The following is a 22,763-nucleotide window of genomic DNA, read 5'->3' on the forward strand; positions in this document are numbered from 1 at the left end:
AAGAGGGGCGAGGACACATCCTTGTTTCAGGCCATTATTGGTTGGCACCTTAGCTGTTACAGTGGATTGGCTGGTCTTTATGCAGACCCAGGTCCCCTGATGTAGTGCTGTTATTGCCTTTAGTAGCTGTTGGGGTATTCTCCAGGAGTCTAGTTTTTCCCACAGTTTCCCTTGATCCACTGTAGTCCACAAAACAGCCGAAGAGAGGTGATTGTGCTGACTGAGTAGCTCGGTGTGACAGGTGACCCAGAACTAAAATGTTGTTCGTATTGGAGCTTTCAGGCCTAAAACCAGATTGAAAGAGGGGAAGGATGTTATTGTCTTTTGCCCAGGCTTCTAGTTCTTTCAGTAATATTCTTGCATATACCTTTGCTTCTAGCGAATGGAACCTTTCCATGACGATGGAATTACTGAAGTGGCGTAATCATACTTGAAGAGTGGTGTACGCTGTCCTGCCCTTTATGCATGTGAGGCTTTAAACACTGATGCGGGGACCCGATTGGGTCCTGGGGCACCATCAGTCCTCATCTTTTTGATTAGGTTTGTTACCTGGGCCTCTGTAATGTTTTAAGTACCTAGCATGTTGCCGGAGAAGATAGTTGAGGGTTGGTATGTGATGTGTTCTGATTATTAAAATATAACTGTTTTGCGTGTTTGATCCACTCAGCAGCTGCCACTCCATTCCCTTTTGTCTGACCAGTGTTACTGTGTTGGTTGATGTATTTCCAAAGTTGAATATGTCCTCTTTCTTTAAGGAGGGTGTAGATTTTCAGCCATTCTGCCTTAATCTTCTTAGATCGTATCTGCCAGACTTTCTTTCTGTGCGCCGCACGAAGAACTGGTATTGCATGAGTTTGCAGAGTTTTTTTCCCTTTTCTTCTTGCCTTCAAGGCCTTTGAAATGCTGTGTTTGGTGGAGTATAGTCCCCTTGGTTTGGTTTGAGGGGGGAGTTGATGGACGTCGGTGGCCTGCGTTTGGATGATTCCGAGTCCACACCCGAGGGCTTGTTTTACAGTCATTAGGAGTGCTTCCCAGTGCTCCGGGAGGGGTTCGACTCTTTGTGTGTAATCCACTCTGTAAATGTTAGGCCAAGGTTTGCAGACCATTTTATTCTGCTCAGGACTATATGGCGCTCTTCCCCGGTTGAATCCCCTAGGATTTACAGCTGTGGGGCAGCTTTCCTGTCTAATTCAAAGGTTGCCCTCAGCGGTCTATGATCGCTCTCATCTCTCTTGTCCACTTCAAAGTTATTAAGATATGATGCCAGGTAATCTGGAATAAAGATGTAGTCAATTGTAGACTTATCGCTGAAAGTGAGGAGTGGGAGCCTGAGGGGATCCTCAGCCGCTTTGATGGCGTGCATGGAGACCAAGTTATGATCGTAAAAGAGACGCTGCAGAAGGGCAGCATCTGTGAAAGATGGGGGATGAATTTGCAGATTCCCCAACTCCCGAGTGTTCAAGTCCCCAACAATAACTGGAAAGTGTGAGACATATTTATTTAAAAGATGATCAATTTTTATTGCTAATGTTTTTAGAGCTTTTTTTTTATGAGAGGCTGGGTTAACATAACAGTTGATTGGCAGAAGACGGGTTGGGTTATTATTGCATTTTAAGCCACTAATGAGAGCCGCTTGCAGGTCCGTGGTGTTGTTTGCAATTAAAGTGGTATCTATTCTTCAAGCTTGATTAATGAAGGTTGAGAGACCGCCGGATGCTTGACCGAAGATAGTACATTTTGTAGCTGAGGGGTGAAATTCATAGAAACCTGGAAATATTAAGGGTTCAGTGGCCCAAGTCTCTTGTAGGCAGAGGATGTCATTTTCTTGAAAGTATTTGATTACTGATTTGGACCTAAGGAGTCTTTTAAGAACAGCTACGTTACAGGATATAATGGAAAACTGTGTGTTAATTCCGGGAGTTCTAGTGCTTACTAACTGGAGTGGAACTAGTAAATTTGACCCCTCAGCAATCCAACACTTTCCCTACTGTTGCACTTACTGGAGTGGGAATAGTAAATGTAACCCCTCTGCAATCCAACGCTTTCCTTTTTGTTGCACTCATTGGAGTGAGGATAGTGATCTATACCCCTGCACAATCCAACACTTTCCCTACTGTTGCAGTGATTGGAGTAGGAATAGTAAATTTTACCCGTCCGCAATCCAACACTTTCCCTACTGTTCCACTGACTGGGGTGGGAATAGTTAATTTGACCCCTACGCAATCCACCATTTTCCCTACTGCTGTATTGACTGCAGTGGGAATAGTACATTTTACCCCAGTGTACCAGTTTTCCTACTGTTGCGTTGTGTGAAGTGGGAGTAGTAAATTTTATACATTTTTATTAGAAAAATGTACTTACTTTTCTATTAATTATAGTGAGAATAGTATATGTATTAAATGTAAAATTATATAATTTATTTTATATTGTTGCAATTTATATTATGTTTTTGCTTGTTTAAAATTGTATTTATATATTTATAATATTTATTATTATTAATGTTTTTAATGTGTAAAATATTTTTTAACAATTGAATGAAATGTATGTTGTTTACTTTTTATTTTATTTAAAATGTTTTTGAAAAATATTTTATATATATATATATACATAAATATATGTGTCTAACTTAAAATAAATATTTGTTTTATTTATTGAAATATATATGAAATCTATTTTATTTTTATTAAATTAATGTTACTATTTTATATATGTAATATTTAAATTTATATTTATTTAAAAAACAATATTTAATACAACGATATTGATGACAACAATATTGTTTTTCTTCTATCTTTTTGTACTTACCATTATAAGTATAGGATGATGATATGAGGACATTGATATTTTCGTCATGATATTTTGGTATGGGGATATTTTCATAGGCGATATTTTGTCAATGAACCCTACTGACCTTCATCAAACATTAGTTAATTTCCACTTAATTTACGGCATAGCCGGTATTGTTTACATTATACATTCACTGTCTGACCTTGAACTATAGATAACAGGGAATTTGTCTCAGACTTATATCGCCTTAGGTGTTTATCAAGGTCGTTGTCTGGATGATTTGACATGGTCACGGGTTCCTTAAGAGATAAGGCCATGCGTTATCTGGGTTAAAGTTAAACAGGATAACTTAGCGATCGGGCACAAAATAGGGTCAGGCCTTTGGATTTTTACAACACCTATGTCCAGGCCCTCTGCCTATTCTACTGCAAGCAGCGAATGCCCTTCTGTGCACAGCTTTCAAATGTGGAAACAGGGGAGGCCCTGGGCCTGGTCTATGGCCAGACCTTTTGCCAAACCCACCACCATGGGTGGTATACCATGCTGCACATAGCCATCTGTGCCCAAAACATATGTGCAGCCAACACCCACTGTGCTAGGCTTTTGACCGTGCATAACAGGGTTGGCCACAGGCCTTCACCCAATCTGCTGCACCACCAGCCTTTTCATGGCAGGGTGGTGGACCTCGTAATATGCTCAGCGGGACTGCGCCTGTTCCATTCAGCATGTTACATTGTGACACAGCTCAGCCACCGCCAGGGAACGACTGTTCCCTGGCGCAGCCGGTGGTCCGTCGCCGCTACAACTCTTGAAGTCGTAATGCGGCAGATGGTGGAAGGCTACTGCAAATGCGGCGGTTGGAAGACCACTGCACTCGAAAGCAGGCCCTAAATATTTTTAAATTGTTTTACCTCAACACTTAGCAAGTGTGCCATTGAACTTTCGTTTTGCTCCCCCCACTGCCTCTTTTACATACTGATGACAATTGCTGACTTTGGCTTAATGTTGGTTTGTACTGCCTAACTGAGACTTTAATGCTGTTGTGGTATAATATCCTATCATCTGTTATGGTATTTCTGCTGATATGTGAGCTGAATCTGAAAATTGTCCGGCATCAAACCACACAACTGCGTAGCAAGGTTCTGTCTACTGTTTATTACTGTATCCAGAAGGGGATTAAAGTTAGATTTATTCAAAGTCTATTACCCAGCTAACTTCAACAGCTGTCACATATATATTGGATTAACCTCTCTTAGGCACCAAAAGGACAGATACTGACAAGTGGATGTGTATCAGGCTTTGTTTTTCTGTATTCCGAAGTGCCATCTTTTCAGTTCACATATGTTTATTTAGTCATTTGACAAATTGGTTTTGTTAAGTGCTACACATTTCTTTTTGGTCACTAAAGAGTGCTTTAGTTCTGCCTGGGTCTATCCAAGGGGAAGGTAGAGTTTAATAGAAGCTGTCGTGGTCACAATTCAATATCCCACACTCACAACCCACTTCTGGGTCGAATTCCATTGAGGGCAATATGGAAGTGTACGTTTTTAAGGGCCTTAATTAAAGTTTGGTGGACAGAATACTTTGTGAAGAGGTGGATATTTCATCTGACATATTACATGTGCCATTGGCCATAATGCACGCATAATAAGGCAGATGGGTCAGCAACATATTTGTGACAGAAGATCCGGTCTGCCAAACTCTAAATGAGGCCCTAACTCTTTTTTTTACATCATATGCATTCGTAGATGTAAATCTTAGGGCGCGTCTTGTCGTACATATATCCATAGTTAAAGGTAATCATGTAAACTTTAACTGCCACATACTGGGATCTTAGATCTCAGAATTCCTACCTCCATTCTTAAATCACTGGAAAGCTTTTTAGGTAATCTAGTTTGAAGTAATTGAGTACAGGTTCCTCTTATGCTGGGTCTGGGTTAGTTGGGTCCTAGCTTTTACAAGTATAATACATGGGATTCTGTAATCCCTGTATAAACGCTCGATACTAATTTCTTTATTATGGGCAATTTGTGATGCACCAAGTCACCGATTATAAAGGAAAGATGTACCAACTCGACAATTATAAGGTTATTACAGTACAGTTTTGACATCACAATGCCTGCTACCAGAGCCAGCAGCCAAGAGGTGAAAGGCAGACCAGGTCACAGAGCATCATTAAAGCAGCTGTTGAAAGCAACAAACTGAAAGTTGCTCTTCTTTCTTCTGCTCTATTTTAATAGCTTACAATGACAAGCAGATAAAATATTTTTTTGCACTCCTTAGATAGAGAAAAGCTCATATCTTTCTACATATTTCTACACATTCTGAGCTACTGCAGCTTTTATTTTTTTAAACAAACTGACTTGCATCGAACTGTTTTTAATATGTGTTTGCAACAAATATCTAAAAGTTTTTTGATGTCTTTAATTTTGCATTAGAGGTTTTGTTTTATTCTTCATGTTTTAAAACATGCTAGGTCTTTCATCTGAAAGAGCTATGCACCAAGATTTAAGTGGTTTGTGGGAAAGGTGATGGTGTGACCATGTATTGTATGGAATAATTTACTCCCTGGCATGCATAAGTGTATTGCAAGTCACCTTGGAGTTAAATAACCTTATAACCTCTATATAGTTATGGAATGCCTTGGTGACTTGCAATATCTTTATCGCATGCACTGGGAGAACAACCCTCAGACAAGGATGGGAGGGACATGTTTAATCTACAGGGTGCCTCAAGATTTCATCCGGTTGGATATTAAGCTATGGTCCATAGTTGTTGATATGGAAGTGGTGCAGCAGGTTAACAGTGATCACAATGCCCTAAACCTTTCTCTTTGTTCATTGGTGCTTAATGTCTCCTCTTGTGCCAACAAATCATTTGACAGGAGGCTGGTCCCCTCAAGTAACCGCTGAAGACTGATGTGTAGTCTCATTGCCTCAACAGGGTCTATTCAAAAGTGGATTTATGTCACTCTTGCTGAGGCCCGAGAAGCAGTCTTATTGTTGGAAGTAAATTCTTTGACAGCGGACGCATGGAGTGACCTCGATACTATTCATAATTTTATGTTTCATACATTTGAAAATCTTTTTATGGTGGAATCCAGGTCCCTCCCTAGAATTACAAAGGTAGCTTTTTAATATAACAAAACGAGTAGAGCGGCCCGCAAAACACTCTCTGATGCTGTTAAAAGTGGCAAGAGGAATCTATTTATTGAAGCAAGGGTCTCCTATAAAGCCACGCTAGGTAAGGCAAAGCATGAGAATGAAGTAGAGAAACTCAAACTCCTGCTCAATGCCGTGAATTTGAGAGATCATCAGCTGTTCAGGCTTACCTTGGCCGACAGGAGCCTGTACTCAGCCGCTCCACTGAACTCTAATATTTCTCCAGTAGATTGGGTAAACCACTTTTCGGGGCTGTCCGACGGTGGGGAAAAGAATAAGGCAAGGACTTGTATCTGTAGTATCGGGGATCCCGCTGCTATGTCAGCAGAGCATGAAAGTGTGGAAAACGAGCAGTGTTGGGATGTTCCATCTGAACAAGACATGCACAATTTTCCCCAAATTACTGTGAGGCAGATCACCAAAGCCATAGACTGGATCACCCCAGGAAAAGCACCAGGACTAGATAAAGTACCTGGGGACCTCTTCAGAACAGAAAAGGAAATCTGGGGCCCATACTTTACAATGTACTTTAATTGTATCCTGGAAGGCTCACCCCTCCCCTCCACGTTGGCTGGGGCAGAGATTGTACATATATATAAGAAGGGGTCACCGTCCCTGCAATCCAACTATCAGCCAATCAGCCTCATTGACAGTTCTCAAAAGCTTTTTCCCTATACTGCTAGATAGGCTGTGTGAGTGGATTGATAGCGCAGGCCTAATCAGCCCCCTTCAAGCAGGTTTTAAACCGGGGACCTGTACTATCGATCAAGTATTTCGGCTGCATGCCATATATTGGAAGTATGTCTCCTTGGGGGTTGGGTGGCTCTCTGTAATCTTCGTTGATCCCGCACTGCCTTTGACATTGTCCCAAGGGAGGCCCTGTGGAAGGTCCTGCCCCAATCTACTTAGTTGATGTTAGCAGGCGGCTGCATCAAAAGAACTACGAACAGGTGAGATATGGTAAACACAGGGAATTGGCTACATCTATACCAGTCACGAGAGGGGTAAGACAGGGCTGTGTCCTTGCCCCAACCTGTTGCTTTTGTACATCAACGATCTAGTAGCCCATTTAGCGAAGTGCAAACACAATGCTCTGAGTCTGGCAGGCATGAAGATTCCAGCCCTCCTGTTCACGGATGAGACCTTACTGATGTCTAAATCCGCTATGGGCATTCAAAATCTCTTGAACCAGTTTGGTCTTTTCTGTGAACAGAGAGGGCTTGAAATCAACTTATAAAAAACCAGGTATATGGTCCTTAACTGCAGCCCTACGAGGGTGTTTCCATAGTCCAGTCTGCTAGTTATAAGTGCGTGGGTGACAGTCTTTCTTGATTTGGCATTGATGGTGCGTCGTAGTTCTGTAGCGATGGCGGCTTGGTGGAACATGTGCGGTGGGCAGGGGTCAATGGGGGTTCCTGAGTGGATGCCTTTCATGGTCGAAGTAGTGTCTTCGGTGGTTACTGGGGTCCAGGAGGAGAGGGTGGGCAGGCTGGAGTTGCTGGCAAAGGAAGTTATTTCAGAGTCGGGGTCTGGTAGCTGAAATGGTCATAGAGGCCCTTGATTTTCAGATGGAAGTAGCATCCAAGCTTGTTGCAGAAGTCCTGTCTATGGTTTCGCTGGGGGGTTTGGGGCATTCCTGGATGTTGCTGAGGAGTTCCTTGGAGTTGCTGAGGATCTTGTCCTGGATGAAGGTCCTTTTGGTGGATCTGATACGTTGGTGGTATTCTGTCATGGCGTCTTTGCAGGTGGTGCGGTCTTCTGGCTTTTTGCTGTTGCTCCAGTTCTCGAGACGTCTGCAGGTGCGTCCTCATTCTTGTAGGTCGGTGGTGAAGCTGTTTCAGTCCGATGTTGGCAAGGTTATCCAGGAGGGTGGTGGAGTTGGGGTCGCTGGGGTTGTCGGGGTGGAACTTCAGGTCTCCGCTGTGGATGTAGTCCATGTAGGCGATGGTGTGGGGCACGATGAGGTCGGAGATGGTAGTGGTGAAAGGGGCACGAGGTCCACGGGGTCTGTAGGCGAGGGTGCCATGAAGCGTGGTTCTAGAGCTGGTCTGGATCTGGAAATTGAGGTGTTCGCTGGTGGAGAAGGGGTCACTTGTGGTGGAGGTGGAGAGCTGGAGGGAGCTCTTGTGTGTGATGGCGAGTCCTCATCCTGGGCGGTTGGAGCAGTCCTTCCTCTGGATCTCGTAGCCATCAGGGACGGCGGTGGCGATGTCAGAGGCGGAGGAGGCGTTGTTCCAGGTTTCTATAAAGAAGACGATGTCTGGTGAGAGGGTGTCGAGGAGGTCCCAGATTTCTATGGCGTGTCTGTACAGGGAGCGTATGTTGAGGAGGATACACTTCAGAACTTAGGAAGGTTCGGCATTCGGTGCGATGGCGGTGGTTGTGGGGGTGTGGGCGGAGATGATAGTTAGGTGGCAGTGATGGCAGGAGAACTGTCCTTGGGTGGTGCTTGGCATGGACAGCTGGCAATTGCTGTTCCTTCCGGGGTTGACTGCGAGGAGGGTGGTTGAGTTGTAGCAGTGGATGGTCAGAGATCCAGGGTTCCTGGCACGGATCGCAGTCGGGTCGTGGACGGGCGCAGACGGACTTGCCTTAGGCGCGCCTCTGCTGCGTGGCCGCACAGCAGCCCCAATTAATTAGGGAAGGGACTTGTAGCTGGGAGGCGGGAGCAGGAAATCGGCAGGGCGAGGGGCCACAGGGGAAGCAGCGGCGGGAAGGGAACGGACGGGAAAAGAAAAAAAAGAGGAAAACAAGGCAAAAAATACAGGGAAAAACAGAATAATTAAACACGCACAGTCAAATATAACAAGCAGGAGCACAGTCAATAAAAAAAGTAAACTAGGACAAAAACAAGATCGAGCAGAAATGCGGGCCCAATACTGGGCCTCGAACCCCTGGCAGAAAGAGAGCATGGCACAGTGAGGGCAGCGGCACTGACTAGCAGAGCTGCAGGGGGAGAGAGCACTTTTCCACCAGAGCACCACTCCAGCCATTGTGGCTGGATCTGGGCCAACGTTCTATTGCCCATAAAGAAGCTCTTAGACCTCTGATGTACTGGAGACAGCAATGGACCTCAGTGAACCCTGCTATGTATCAGGAGGGCTTGGAGGAGCTCCTCTGGCAGCCGGGGTCTACAGGATCCCCTGGCTAGGACATATTAAGACCCTCCTGGCTAAGATGGGGTGTGGGCACCCGCGGACTAACCCAGGAACTTGGACCAATACGACAAAGGCTGCACTCAAGGGGATGTACTGGCGGTATGTAGAAGCGAAATCAAGTAGGATAAGAAGTCTGGGAAGAACAGAGATCGGCCTAATAAATCACATTTTTATACTAAACAATGTGTGCTTGTATCGCTGTAGTATGGAGTGCATAGTTTAGGATAGGCCACATCTGTGCTCAATGTCTGTGGCAGTCTGTTTTTCAAGGGTTGCGCAAAAAAGTAAAGAGGAGACAGTCATGCTGAAAGTTATTGTACAGAACAAATGTTCCCAAGAATGTGTGAGGGAGTGTAACTTTTATTACCACCATTTAGAAAATATATATATTTTTATTGATTTTACACATAAGTGCCTTTACACATCGATATACAGCATCATTAATAGACAGGCAGAGATGATCCAAATACTCAACACATCAATACAGAGGGGCACGCTCAAGAACTAAAGTAAAAGAGAAAAAGGAAAAAAAGCACAATATCATGTGAAACTGTCCCTTCATATGCCTGAGGGAGCAAAAAGTGTGCAGTTGTATCCCTGCAGCTAATCAACAAATCAAAAAGAACCCAGCCCAGCAAATCCCATTGCCACGCACTACTCCTCTCCCGTTTCCAAGATGGATATACATCCAGGGGGCCATCTATACTTAAAACAAAAAGGGAAACTACTCGAGATATCCCATCTTGCCATCTGTGGTTCGATCAACCTGAGTAAGCATATTTTTTAATAAGGAAAGGTAGTCATTCCACTGTTCAATGAGATTACACCTCCCATTCCTAGCTCTTGTATCACCCTGGACTGAGAGCTCCGCTGAGGCCCAGCGAACCACGTCAGTCTGTCATGCAGAATTCAGGTGAGTAGTCGCTGCCTTCCAGAACTTGGCAATGCAACTTTTGCATCCATGAGTGCTAGACCCTGGAAGCCCATCAGTTTTTTCATCTTTTTTGTTACCACCCCTACATTGAGAATTAAATGAGCGGGATCTCACAGTAGGATAGAGTTTGTAATAGCAGAAATACAGGAGGCCACCATTTGCCAGTAATCCAAAATTAATGGACACAGTCACACCCTATAAACAAAGTCCGCCACAACCTATTGACTTCTTGGCCATAGTGCTTTCATGCCTAGGAACATTTTGCCTAACCTTTCTGGAGAGAGATATGTATGATGCAGATAGCTGAACTGGTTAACGCAGAATGGGGCTTTTTGCATAATCATTTTGTTGGACTCCAAATACCTCTGCCAGGCAGCGTCCATTAGCTTTGTCGATAATTTGTCCTCCCACCACCACTTAAGGGCCAGGAAGCAGGCATCAAAGGTGTCCTGACTCAGACATCCATAAATGTTGGATATCGCCTGTCTCAAGCCCGGGAAAGTCAACATCAGTTCCAACGGACAGGCTACCCGTTCTAAATTTTCCTTGGGCCCCACATTTTTCCCACCACCTCAAGGAGGGCCGAGTATAACGGAAATTGTCTTCGGTCCAGGTCAGCCCCTTCTACTAGATTCTCTAAATGTGCGTAGCCTACCTTCTACTACTATGTCCCACCACTTTGTGTATCCTGCTACAGTCCTAGCATCAAATGGGTGAATCACCTTCAAATTCCTACAGGGCGGTGGTGCCTATACTGGCAGGCTAGTTGCATATGGTACTCCTCTCTGTCCACAGTGTATACATTTCTACCAGCACCACACTGCTACCTTCATTAGAACATTTGGTATTGTGCAGTAGGTGCATGACAGGAACCGCTCCAACAATGGGGTGTATCGGAAATCTTTTTTGGGACTTAAGGTGTTGCATAGCCAGCATAGCAGCCACTGGAGTTGAGTTGTGGCATAGTAAAGCTCGTAATTAGGGGCCTTAAGCCACCAGCCTCCAATGTAGCAGTCATTGTCTCACTGCCACCCTATGCCTCTTAACACCCGAGATAAGGGAGAAAACAGGTCACCTCAGCTCCAGAAAAAATGACTTCTTCAATATCACCGGAAGTGCTGCGAAAATAGAGGAATTTAGGCAGTATTAATATATCTTCCATAGACACTCTTCCTATAGGTGTCAAGAGTCAGAGGGCCGACTAGTTCCTGCATCAGCAGTGGATTGAGGAAGGGTGTCTCAAGAGGTTGCAGATAGGCAAGGACTTCCTCTGGGCTCACGCCCAGCAGGGCTTGGTATAACGCTCTGTAATAAGCTTCAAACTCTTTGTTAAGTGCCAACTGAGGGTTTACTATGGGGCATTCATTTGACTGGATGGCTCTAATAGGGGTGCATGTACGTTCCGACTTTAGCAGCTAAGCCAGAGGAGCACTGGCCTGGCTTCCCAGGTCATGCTGCTGCTTGGTATATTCTTTGAAAATCAAAGGAGGCTAGGTGTCTGGACACTACCCTATATTCTGACTTAACATTCTCCAGTTCTGATTATGTAGGTGGATTAGATGCCCAGTCTCTTTCCACCATCCTCAATCTACCCTCTAGATCCAAAATCTCTGTCTGTAGGCCCCATTTTATACCAAACTGTGTGGTCATACATACACCACGCACCACCACTTGAATGCATCCCATTTGACCATTCCATGTGTAGTTGAGCCCTCATTACCTGTGAAATGTCTGTCAATCTGTTCCCCTATGTGTGTCCAAAATGGTGTGCCTGCAAGTGCCTATGGTTGCAGGTGCCAGGTGGGGATCACTGGGTGTGGCCTTCCCCATTGGAACGTCACCATCGATGGGCATAGGCCAGACAGTGTTCTACCCAGATACTCTGCTCGCTTGCATTTGCAAATCCCCTGATGCTGTACACCAGCTCAATCCTTGTGTGGAGAGCATATATGAAGAGTAATGGGAGTATTCTCACTGGTGTGATTGTAATGTGCCCCAAACATCTAATGCCTGCACATTGAGAACCCACTATTGCAATGGTTTGGTGGTGTTATTTGATTGTGCTCCCAGTACAGGAGGAGTGGATCTGTCCAACCCTAGATCTGGAACTCAATTAAAGTCTCCTGACCAGAGAGTTGGGGACTGTGCTGAACAGAGAATAGTCAGGGTCAGAGAGGCTAAAAAGAGGTGCTGGCCCAAATTAGGAGCATATACCACTGCTAAGGTGAGAGGTTCATCATCCAGTGTGCCTTCTGAAAAAACATACGAGCCCTTCGGGTCAACTATGCTCAGGAACAAACAGGCATAGGCAGAGGAAGTGGTGCCCAGTATTAAGCCCTGCTAGCGCTTAGGTAACTTAGGAATTTCCCCCACGGTTAAATGTGTCTCCTGAAGGCAGGCAAACTGAGTTTTATGTTGTTTCAAATAAGAATGGATCCTGTGACGTTTGCTATAGGTACCCATGCCCCTCACATTCCATAGTATTATGTTATATTCACACGTGACCATGTGGAACATTTATGGTTTGAGGCCCCTTCTGTGGTCTGTGTGGTGGGAAGGTGCTGCAGTAGGTCGAGCAAGAAAAGAAAAGAACCAACCCAAAAAACATCAGAGACAATCCCCAACAAACCCAGGCCGCACCCCAATCGGTCACAGCCAAGCACTGTCAGCAATGATTTGGCAACTAGTGCAAAGTCTACTCAATGGTGGGGGGGATCAAGGTAGCCATCACTCAGTGCTACAATCTAGCTTCCAGTTGATAGCACAGTAGAAAACTTCCTCGCCCCTCGCATTATGAATCCAGTTCCAACCCTTCATTCCTCCATCCACCTCGACATGTGGCCCCATCTTCAAAATGATATACATTTCCTAATCAGGCACCTTGTAACAAGTCTGAAGTAAGTGGAGTAACATGAGGGCCACATATATTTTGTCCGATAATTTGACCACCTGTGAAGTATCCCGCAGTGCCATGGCCTCTTCTTTGGAGTCTTGACATTCCGGGTCAGATATGGATGACTGTTCCACCACGGCCAGCACCTCTGCTCTACCCAACATTCCTTGTGCCTTCGATGGTTTGCCACAGATATTCCTGGTGGAGCACCTCCTGTTCCGTTGAGTCTTTTATTCCCCTCACAGATTCAATTGGGGTGAGCGCTGATAGTCACCTGTTGTTCCAGTAAGGTCCACACCGCCTTGGGTGTTGGAAAGAACAATGATCAGCCATCTAAGATGACCCTCAATTTTGCCGGGAATAACAATGTGTGTTTGATAGCCAGAGTACGAAGACATTGCATCACCTCTCAGATTGAGACTCACAAATCTTGTATGTAAACTATATTATCTGGGAAGACTGTTACAGGACTGTTTTTTAAAGTCCAGGGGCCCTCAGTTCTAGCGAGCTGCAGGATATTGTCTCTGTTTCTGAAGTTAAATAGCCTCGCTGTCACAGGTTGAGGTGGGCCTCCTGGTGCCGGGGTGCAGCCTGGTACCCTGTGTGCTGTCTACGCTGAAAAGATCACCCCATCTTTATTCTGTTTTGAGGGGGAACAGAATGCCTGACCTACCCAGTGCTTCTTCTATTAGTTAATGTATTTGTCTGTAAGGTGAGTTTCTTGTAGTATGGCAATCTTACATTGTAATCTGGATAAGTGTGCAAGTACTCTCTGTTTCTTAATGAATAGAATCTGTTACCATGCATGCCTAAATTGTGTGTGGCTTAACAACGCAGTCAATACCACGACTGTGAAGTTACCACGAGTTTCATTAAAATGCAAGTCATTACAACGACTTGCTTTAGGGAAGTGCTGGACTTTGGAATAGCTTAAATTACTATTCCAACTCCAGTCGGTGTATCAGTAGGTAAGGTGTTGGACTTAAAATTCAACACTGCATTCCCTAAAGCAAGTCATAGCAATGACTTGCGTTGTAATTGAACTTGTGGTAATGTTGCAGTTGTGGTACTGACTGTGCTGTAAAGGCACTATGGTGTAATGCCTGCGTTGTAATAGATGGTTCCCTTTTTTCTGAATAGGGTTGCATAGACCTTTCACTTTCCAGGACACCACTTTCAGAATGCTATCCATATAATATGAGTAACAGCTTATATTGAAAATACCTTCTTAATACAATAGAATATACAATACAAAATTAAAAGATAAACATGTCATGAAACTTAACAGGTAGTTCATATGACCATGATAAGAATCAAGCAAACAAAGGGGAAGAAAATAGAAAAGAGAAAGGAGGGTGAAAAAAGAGAAAACTATCTGATATAGAAAGAGAGAATGACAAAAAGCCAAACAGGCTCAGCCATAGGAGAAATAGGACACAACCAGTGTAAAAACAGTAACCGGGAGAGATGGAGAAGAGCTAAAAAAGATGAACAGCAGACTCATGACAGACGAAAATGAAGGCCAGAAGCCACGGAGACAGTCAATATTAAAATATACATTATGACAGTCAATTTGAGACATTAAATAATACCAAAAAGATAAGGAATTGCAAAAACACACAAAAATCCAAGAATACATGGTTGACTAATAAAGAGCACTTACCGACAAATTTAGATAAGATGTATACTATAGCTCTAGGATGGGAAGCAACTGGGAGAAAACACAGCTGGGGAAGGGGCCCAGGTTAGACAAAAGACAACTGTAAAAGGAAAAAGGTTTGTTATTAATTGAGGAAAGAACTTGGCATTGGGACAATGGAAAGAACTTCATTCAAATAGAGATAGTTACAATTTAAAAAAAAAACCAACAAATCAATAACTGAGCAACAACAAAAACACTTCAAGTTTTCCCAAGTACCATTTCTTCTCCCTTGCGCTAAGAAATGAAATTTAACATGTCGTCTAGAGAATCAAATGAGAACGTTCTCTTCTTTTATGTCACTTTGAAAAAACAAGGATGTACTTGGCCATATCTTGCATTCATGGAGTGAGATGCAGGATGAAAAGAAAGGAATTCCTTCAGACTGGCTGCAGTTGCACAAGCCACGTCCTGTGAGAAGAAGACCCTTTGACCAGACCAGAGCATTTGCTTCCTCTGCTTAGCGGCTGTTAAAACCATTAGAAGTTCAGTATATTCCAAAAAAAGCACAATTGTTTCTCTGGACGTCCAGATGATGAAGATCCAAAAGACATAGGACTAATTCTATGAGCCTGTTGTAGATAAGATTTGTGTGCTCCTTAAACCCAACGATCTTTGGGATGTGCCGGTTAAGAAAGGCAAGCATGTCCGAGCCTTCTAACTCTTCAGGGATACCATAAATTCTAAGATTATTGCTACAATGGTGATTTTCCAAATCCTCAGTTTGTTGCTTTAGAATTGCAATTTCCTTGGACAGACCTTCAATTTCAACTACCACATCCTGTATATTGCTAATGCATTGCTCTACCTCTGACACCCTGGACTCTAGATTGGACCAATTGTGTTCTATCCGCTGAAGCGTAGAGTTGGCTTCCATGACAAATGTTTTCAGCAGTGTTATTTCTTCTAAAAGGGCCTCCAGAGTCAATGGTAAAGGAGGCTTAGCAGGAGAACCACGGTCCTCTTTGTGTCGTTTTGTCGCAGTGGTGATGTATTCGTGGGTAGAGGGCATATTTCCATATGAGATTGAAGCCTTTTGACCAGAAGGTGAAGAGGACACCATAAATGAGGAAAACAGCAGAATCTGAGCGTCCCGAGAAAGGAAGCACAGCCTTGGTATTATTCTTGTATTTGCAGAGGAAGTGCAACAACACGAACCCCCATTACAAGATACAGACTATCCTGAATAGAGCAGATTATATTGCAGAAAAAAGTGACCAACTGCAAGAAACGCTGCTCACTAAGACTGCCAAGGGACAGCCTGGATTAATGCTCCAAAACAAAACAATTCACGGTTGAAGGCAACAGAGTTCCTGTATAAAGACTTTTTGCAGGTTAGATATTGGTTAGGACAACATATGGAAGCTGAGTCAAAACATATATAAGGAACAGAGGAGAATAAACAGCCTCTGGAACGTTCACCTGTGCTTTGTGGTAAGGAAAACGAGAAGCAGAAGAAGTTCTCTTAGAAGGCAAGCAACCAAATGATGCATTTACTGCATAGCTGCATGAGTAAAATGGGAACTTTGATGAGTAACTGAGGAAATTCAGTGCTTATTTAATAAGAGAAGCATTGTACTGGGTGAGTAGAAGCAATAGGAGCACTGATGCGCTGTGTAGAAACAGTAAAATCCCTGATGCGTTTGTAGGACACAAAATGGTGCCCACAACCGTGGGCGTGAGGGGATGAGATGCAGGGTAGAAAAAACGGTAAAATGCCCAATACCAAAAATACCTTATTCCCCCACATTCGCAATGATGTTCTGTCCCCGGCCGTGCCCGCATGCTTCAAGATGCCGTCCTTTGCCAGTGAAAATCTCTGGGTCAGCGAGGATCACTAGAAGCCTGCAGCCATCTTGCGGGCGGTTCAGCCATGCCCCCTCATATGGTTTTTAAATAGCACTTAATGCTGTTCTACTTGCTTTGCTTTGTAAATGTTTCTGGAGCTTGTGCTGGTGCTATTAGAATTTCTCTGGAACTGATGACAAGAGCACCAGTGGAGCTAGTTCTAACAGCCAGCCAGCCAAATATGAGGCTGCTGGAATGCCCTGGCAATTATACCGTTTTCTTGTGCTGACCTTGGTGCCAGCTGCGGCTTGGTTGGTAGTGGGTGGACAATGTGCTGTTGTACCACCTGTGCAGTGATGCATGTGGTTATACGTGTTTGCTATTGGTGGGGACTCGAGTATCTGCAAGCCTTTGTGGGTGATAAAGGCAGTGTTTCTGTGACTAGCAGCAGCATTGTGTCAGTGGCAAGCAAGCGTCACTTGTTGGCGTTGCCGCATATGTAGTGATTTAGTTGCCACATTGGCCAAGTCTATATATCTGCTACCAGGGTTGTATGTCACGAAATCAAGATCAATAATATTGATCTATAATAATATTTTAACCACTGCATAACTTTCCACTACACCCTAAGGTACGTATAAAATTATTATTGTAGTTTTAGGTTGTTGCAGTGGATGCAACATTATCAGGTGATGAACGGCCTGCTGCATAGTGAAGGAAATCCTCTAAGACATATTTGTGCTTTCTGACATTTTAATTATTTCGCTATTTATGGTCAAATCATCATGAAGCGGTATTAGCCAAATGTCACGTCAAGGTACAGATTTACTGATACTTTGCACTGGATTTGTGTCTAAACCCAGCGCAAAACGTTCTACTGGGATTTACTTTCCAATGACAATTCTGATTTGCATTGGAAAGTTGCATAAAGTGAAGCAAAGTATCGACAGCACTATGATGCTTCAAATGGGTGATCCATGGGTGGTACATGGGCGTTCCCATTCAACAACCCATAGGTTTTGATGCAACCCCCTATCTATTAACATTACCAAGCAAGGATTTACACCAAAACAAATGAATCCTCAGGGCAGGGTTAATGGTGGAGCAAGTTATAACACATTCCACATTTTTACAACTTTGCATGTGTGATGCAGTGCACAACACACAAAGTGAGAAAAGTATTAAGGTATAGTTTTTTCACTGGAAGGGTCCTCTTGCAATACAAAACCTATGCATGACCCATGCACAATGTGTGCGAAGGTGCAAGGCAGCCAAAACTGTGCCAGCACAGGGGAGAGAAAAACAGTGCTGTTTTTCTCTCCCCGTTGTGGCGAAAGTTAGTAAATCTTCTCCCCCCTCCCCCCCCCCCAGCGTCTTGGAAATCAATAACCAATGTCAACAGTAGTCTGAAAAATAATGCTAATGTCACAAGGAAAAGCGAAGCTCTAAAGAGATACATTTTGTAGTATTTGCAGGCACTTCCAGAACGGGAACAACATTTACTGATCCCTTGATGGGTTCTATGTGTCGATTTTGAAGTGTTACTGCTGCCCCAGATGCTGGAAATGCTGCTACAACGGGTGCGGGATGTAGACGGCTGTGGCCTGCTAGGCCCAGGGCTCGGTCACTCGGTCAACATAGACTGACACCCACACAATACTCTATTCTGGGCGTGGCCACGAGCGGTTATGTATAGGCTTCAGCCAGGTCCGCTCTCCGGGGTGTGCGTACTAACAACTAGTGCATAGAGTCCGAGTGGCACTCTACACGTTCCATATTTTGTTTGTGTAAGCACTGGTCGGTGATATTTCACTGTTTCCTGCTTCCCTTAGCTTGAAATCAGAGCAGAACTAATGCTATTTTAGCAGTGTCAAGCTATCAGGAATTCGATTTTGTTTTTACTAGATTCCTATGAAGAAACCGGCCAAAATGATCAAAACATTGTATTTAAATGACTTCCTAAAGGCATGCAATAAACTCATTTATATTACGATAATTGCAGCCCCGGTTGTAATGCAGTTATTATGCTCTATTAGTGTAATTTCATACTTTCTGAAACAACAATCCGAGTTTTCATTCAGTGCTTTGGGCTGTGAGGATTCATCTGATGTTTTATTTGATACTAAATAAGGCTAACGATCCATCGGGTGAAGGCAAACATCAAGCAGTACTGCTCAGTAGTGGTGTAGTCAATAGTGGTATTACATCAATTTATTTTTAAGCAGCTCAACAAGAAACACGTCAGATATGTTTGCAGCCGCTATTGGTCGTATTGCTGGGAAATGAATCAGTACAAATAAAGCAGTGGGCACAAAGGACTACATGCTTGTGTCTGCCAGGTTTCCAAGGTCCATGTGTGACTACCTAGCCCAGGCCAGAATTTCTTTGCACTTCGAAACTTGTAGTCTTGCTCATCCAATTCCAAAAGCATAATTTACAAGTCCCAGAACACAAAGAAAACAAGCATTGGCATAGCCAATAGGTCTCGCCTCTGGGACCTTATAAGTGTTTAGCCATGCAACAGTTGCATAACTAAATACTTATAAGGTCCCAAAAGCGAGACCTATTGGCTAAGCCAAGCGGCCGGGAAAGTGATCGCGATCGCGATTGCGATCAAACATCAGTGCGGCCGCGAAAGTGAAAGTAACCTCGGTCAAGCGAGGCGCGCGCCCGCGCACATGCACTGTAGCTCTAGGCTGGCCTGGTAGCACTTTTTGGAGTCCTCACAAAATGTCTCGCCAGACCAGCGCATGCGCTGGGTCAGACGAGACCTAAAAAACGCTCTGGAGCACTTAGGCTCAGATGTACCTGGTCAATGTGGCCCCAATACATGCACAGTAAAAAGTAATAGACCAATATGCTCGTAAAATTGATCAAGGTTTCTTCTTTAATATGTTTGTTATAAAAACGGGAAATTATTTACATTTATCAATCAATAAGTATACTCTTTGTGCACAGATTCTTTGACGTGCTTTTCACACCTGTCTATAACTGATGAAGATTTGGGACCAAAATATATTTTCTTCTTACGTGGGATGAACACTTTCAGTTTACTCTTAGTGAGAAAGATTTGAGAAAGCACTGCACCCGTTCTGTTCTGTTCTGTTCTGTTCTGTTCTCTTCTCTTCTCTTCTCTTCTCTTCTCTTCTCTTCTCTTCTCTTCTCTTCTCTTCTCTTCTCTTCTCTTCTCTTCTCTTCTCTTCTCTTCTCTTCTCTTCTCTCCTCTCTTCTCCTCTCCTCTCTCTTCTTTTCTCTTCGTTGCTAGAGAGGTAAGAGGATGTTAACATCACTTTCAGTTACCATAACACTTGAACAAAGGTAGTTATGCAATAAAGCTAGAACTACTAGATGAAGTTAAATGGTTTTATTACAAACTCAGAAACAAACTGATATAGATCAGTCTCAGAACCATATTATAAAAGTATAGTATCACAAGAATAAATCCAAATCTCCTGATGAAATTCAGCCTAAGCAATAAAGACTACATCAGAAACTTGGTGGCTGATATGCAAAAGATGAGGAAGAGGATTTGAAGATTAAACTGCAAGATCCTCCTGCCTAGTCATTAGGAGATCTAAAGAAATCTAACTTATCCTACTCTATAGTAAAATAGAAAAATCCTGATAATTCTAGGGTAAGCGAGGAACAAGTGTCAGCATTATAGAGTCTTTCATGAAGTACTTCAAGTCTATAGAATGTTTAGCATGAAGCCACACAGGGAGGGGAATAGCAAAAGAGGTCTCCGCCTCATGAAATCCTAAGGGTCTCTTCTCTCTAACAATACAGCACCTATTAACACACAAAGTATTCAAGGTAATCACCGTCATCATCTCCTGTACAATTCCATTTTTCTTGGTAGAAATTGTAAACATTCACCTTTTCTCCCACACCTTCAATTGGGTACATTCGATCGACCTTGAGCATCCCATCTCAACCATAAAAAGTTGTCACCAAATTCGTTAGCGTGTTAGTACATATATGAATATTATGTGGAATAAATCATGATTACATATAACTGTGAGTTTGCATCTTAATGTGTCTCTCCTTAAGAGAGTGGGAGATTTTTAGTCCAGGTACGTTCTCTCAAATACAAAAGTTACTCACAAAAGGACAACTGGACCATGCAGAAAAAAGATAAGAACAAGAGTGCCAGACAAAGTTCAATTATTTTCCTGGGGTATCCAAAGATATTGGAATAGACGCCTCACTCTCTTATCATGACATGCTTCATCATCGGCACCTATCCTCACCCTGGTGTCGTGTAGTTCCTGTAAAAAGTATACAGGATCTGCATGTTTAGAAAATATACACTGTAGGATTGGTGTCAGACGAACTCTGATCACCCCCATATTGTAATGTTGCTTATTCTCATATTGTTATGAGCATTTCTCTCTTAGCTCCCCATGCTGCCTAGTGACATCCCTGTGTTCTAGAATGGTGTAATGGCTCTGGTAGATACTTAGAATGTGAGCCTCAGATGTGAGGAGAGCCAGTGGCAGTTGGGTGGCTGAGCTGTTTATCCTGATATCTTACAATAAATATCCAAAAGGCCTACTCCTTTCCTGTCATCATTTGGAGATTCCACTTTTTAACACTGGCAACGACTGGGATCAACAACAGGATCTTCAACAGCTCAACACCAACAATTTCAAGTTTCCTCACCTGTCTGATCTCATCTTCAACACTTCGCGGACTACTTACAAGGTGCTACCTTACACACGAGTTCTAAAGGAAGAAACAAGTAAGACTTTTCCAGTTTATTTAAAAAACAAAAAAAAACAGAAGGCAGCAATGTTCCAGCGCTCTCCGCTAATTATAGCACCTGTTTCCTCAGTAGTGTGTGGATATTAACGCTACGTCTGGCACAAGCGATTCTATAAATATTTCTAATTTTATGGACATATATATCGTGTGTAATACTTAACGATACCTGCTCGCGCCACCTCTGCTGTCCGTGCTCCTAACGGTCTTCACTGCGTCATTGAAACGCTCTGAAACGCACGACCACCGCCATTCCGCACAGCGCTCTCAACCCTCCTGTGACGTTTACTCTTCCGTCATTGGTTTTCTGCGCATGCTTTGCTGGAATGCACGTCGCCCTCACATTCCCATCCTCACTGGAACGCACAGTACAGCTGGATGAAACGCACACATCACAATAGCAAGGCCTCCTGGTGGTGTTCCCTTATCTCAACCCGTGGTTATTTAGGCAACCAGGGCTCGCTGCTGTTTCTGATGCTGCTGAGTGCTCGCTGACGTGCACAGCTTTGTGTGCGTATGGCATAGCTCTCTACCTGTTTGTTGACACTCAGTTTAAAGAGCGTGCAGCAAAAGCTTCTAACAAAATAACGCCTTAGTGCTCATGCTGACACACTCAGGTTGAAGTGTGTACAGCGAATTTACTTCACCTTTGGCTGATACACTGCTGATCCATTTTAAGTGCATTTTGGCTAACGTTGCTACGCTGACACGCTCAGCTCCATGTGCGTGCAACTAAGATTTCCACGGCAATACAACGGACAATGACCTTTGTGCTCACGCGGACACACTCAGCTTTATATGTGTGTGCAGAGAGTTATTTTTGGTGCTCACGCTGATACGCTCAGCCTTACAAACGACACTGGTGCTTACACTCACACTCAGCTTTACGTGTGTGCAGCGAGAAATTTCATTTTCCAACAACATACACATAATAACGGTGTGCATTATTTATTACAGAAATCGTTTCAAGTACAGTTCTTAGACACAGAGTTACACGACTTTGTGGTGTTTATTTATACTACGCTGACATGCACAGCAGTTATTTTATGGTGTGTCTAAAAAATCAAGTAAATTCAGCAAACTCTTATTTTCACCGTTTTGTTCAAAGTATATACATTCTGTAATTGTTTGGACTTTGCATTTTTTTTTCTCTTCTTTCTCTTCTTTCTTTTCTTCTTCTTTCTCGTTTTCTCTTCTTTCACAGTACAAAATGTTACCGCAGCACCCTTCTTCTTACAAACACCATAGGATCCCCCATTAAATGGTCCAAGTGGAAGAAGGTGTTCGAACGGTACGCTAGAGTTTGCGGAACTTCTCTTAGTATAGAGAGGAAAACAGCATTGCTGAGACACTGTTTGGGATCCGAGGGTCAGGATGTGTTTGATCATCTTCCCGACGTTCCTGACAGTGCTGCGAGTTTGCTGAACGAATTTGAAATATGTATTTACAAGTTAGATGCGCATTACTTACCAAAGGTCAGTATGATATTAGATAGATATCATTTTGGTAAGAGGATGCAAAAGGAAGGGGAGAGCATTGAACATTATGTTACTGACCTGAGGCATTTGGCATCGACCTGTAA

This window comes from Triturus cristatus, chromosome 11 (genome assembly GCF_964204655.1).
Source record: "Triturus cristatus chromosome 11, aTriCri1.1, whole genome shotgun sequence".
Classification (NCBI taxonomy): Eukaryota; Metazoa; Chordata; class Amphibia; order Caudata; family Salamandridae; genus Triturus; species Triturus cristatus.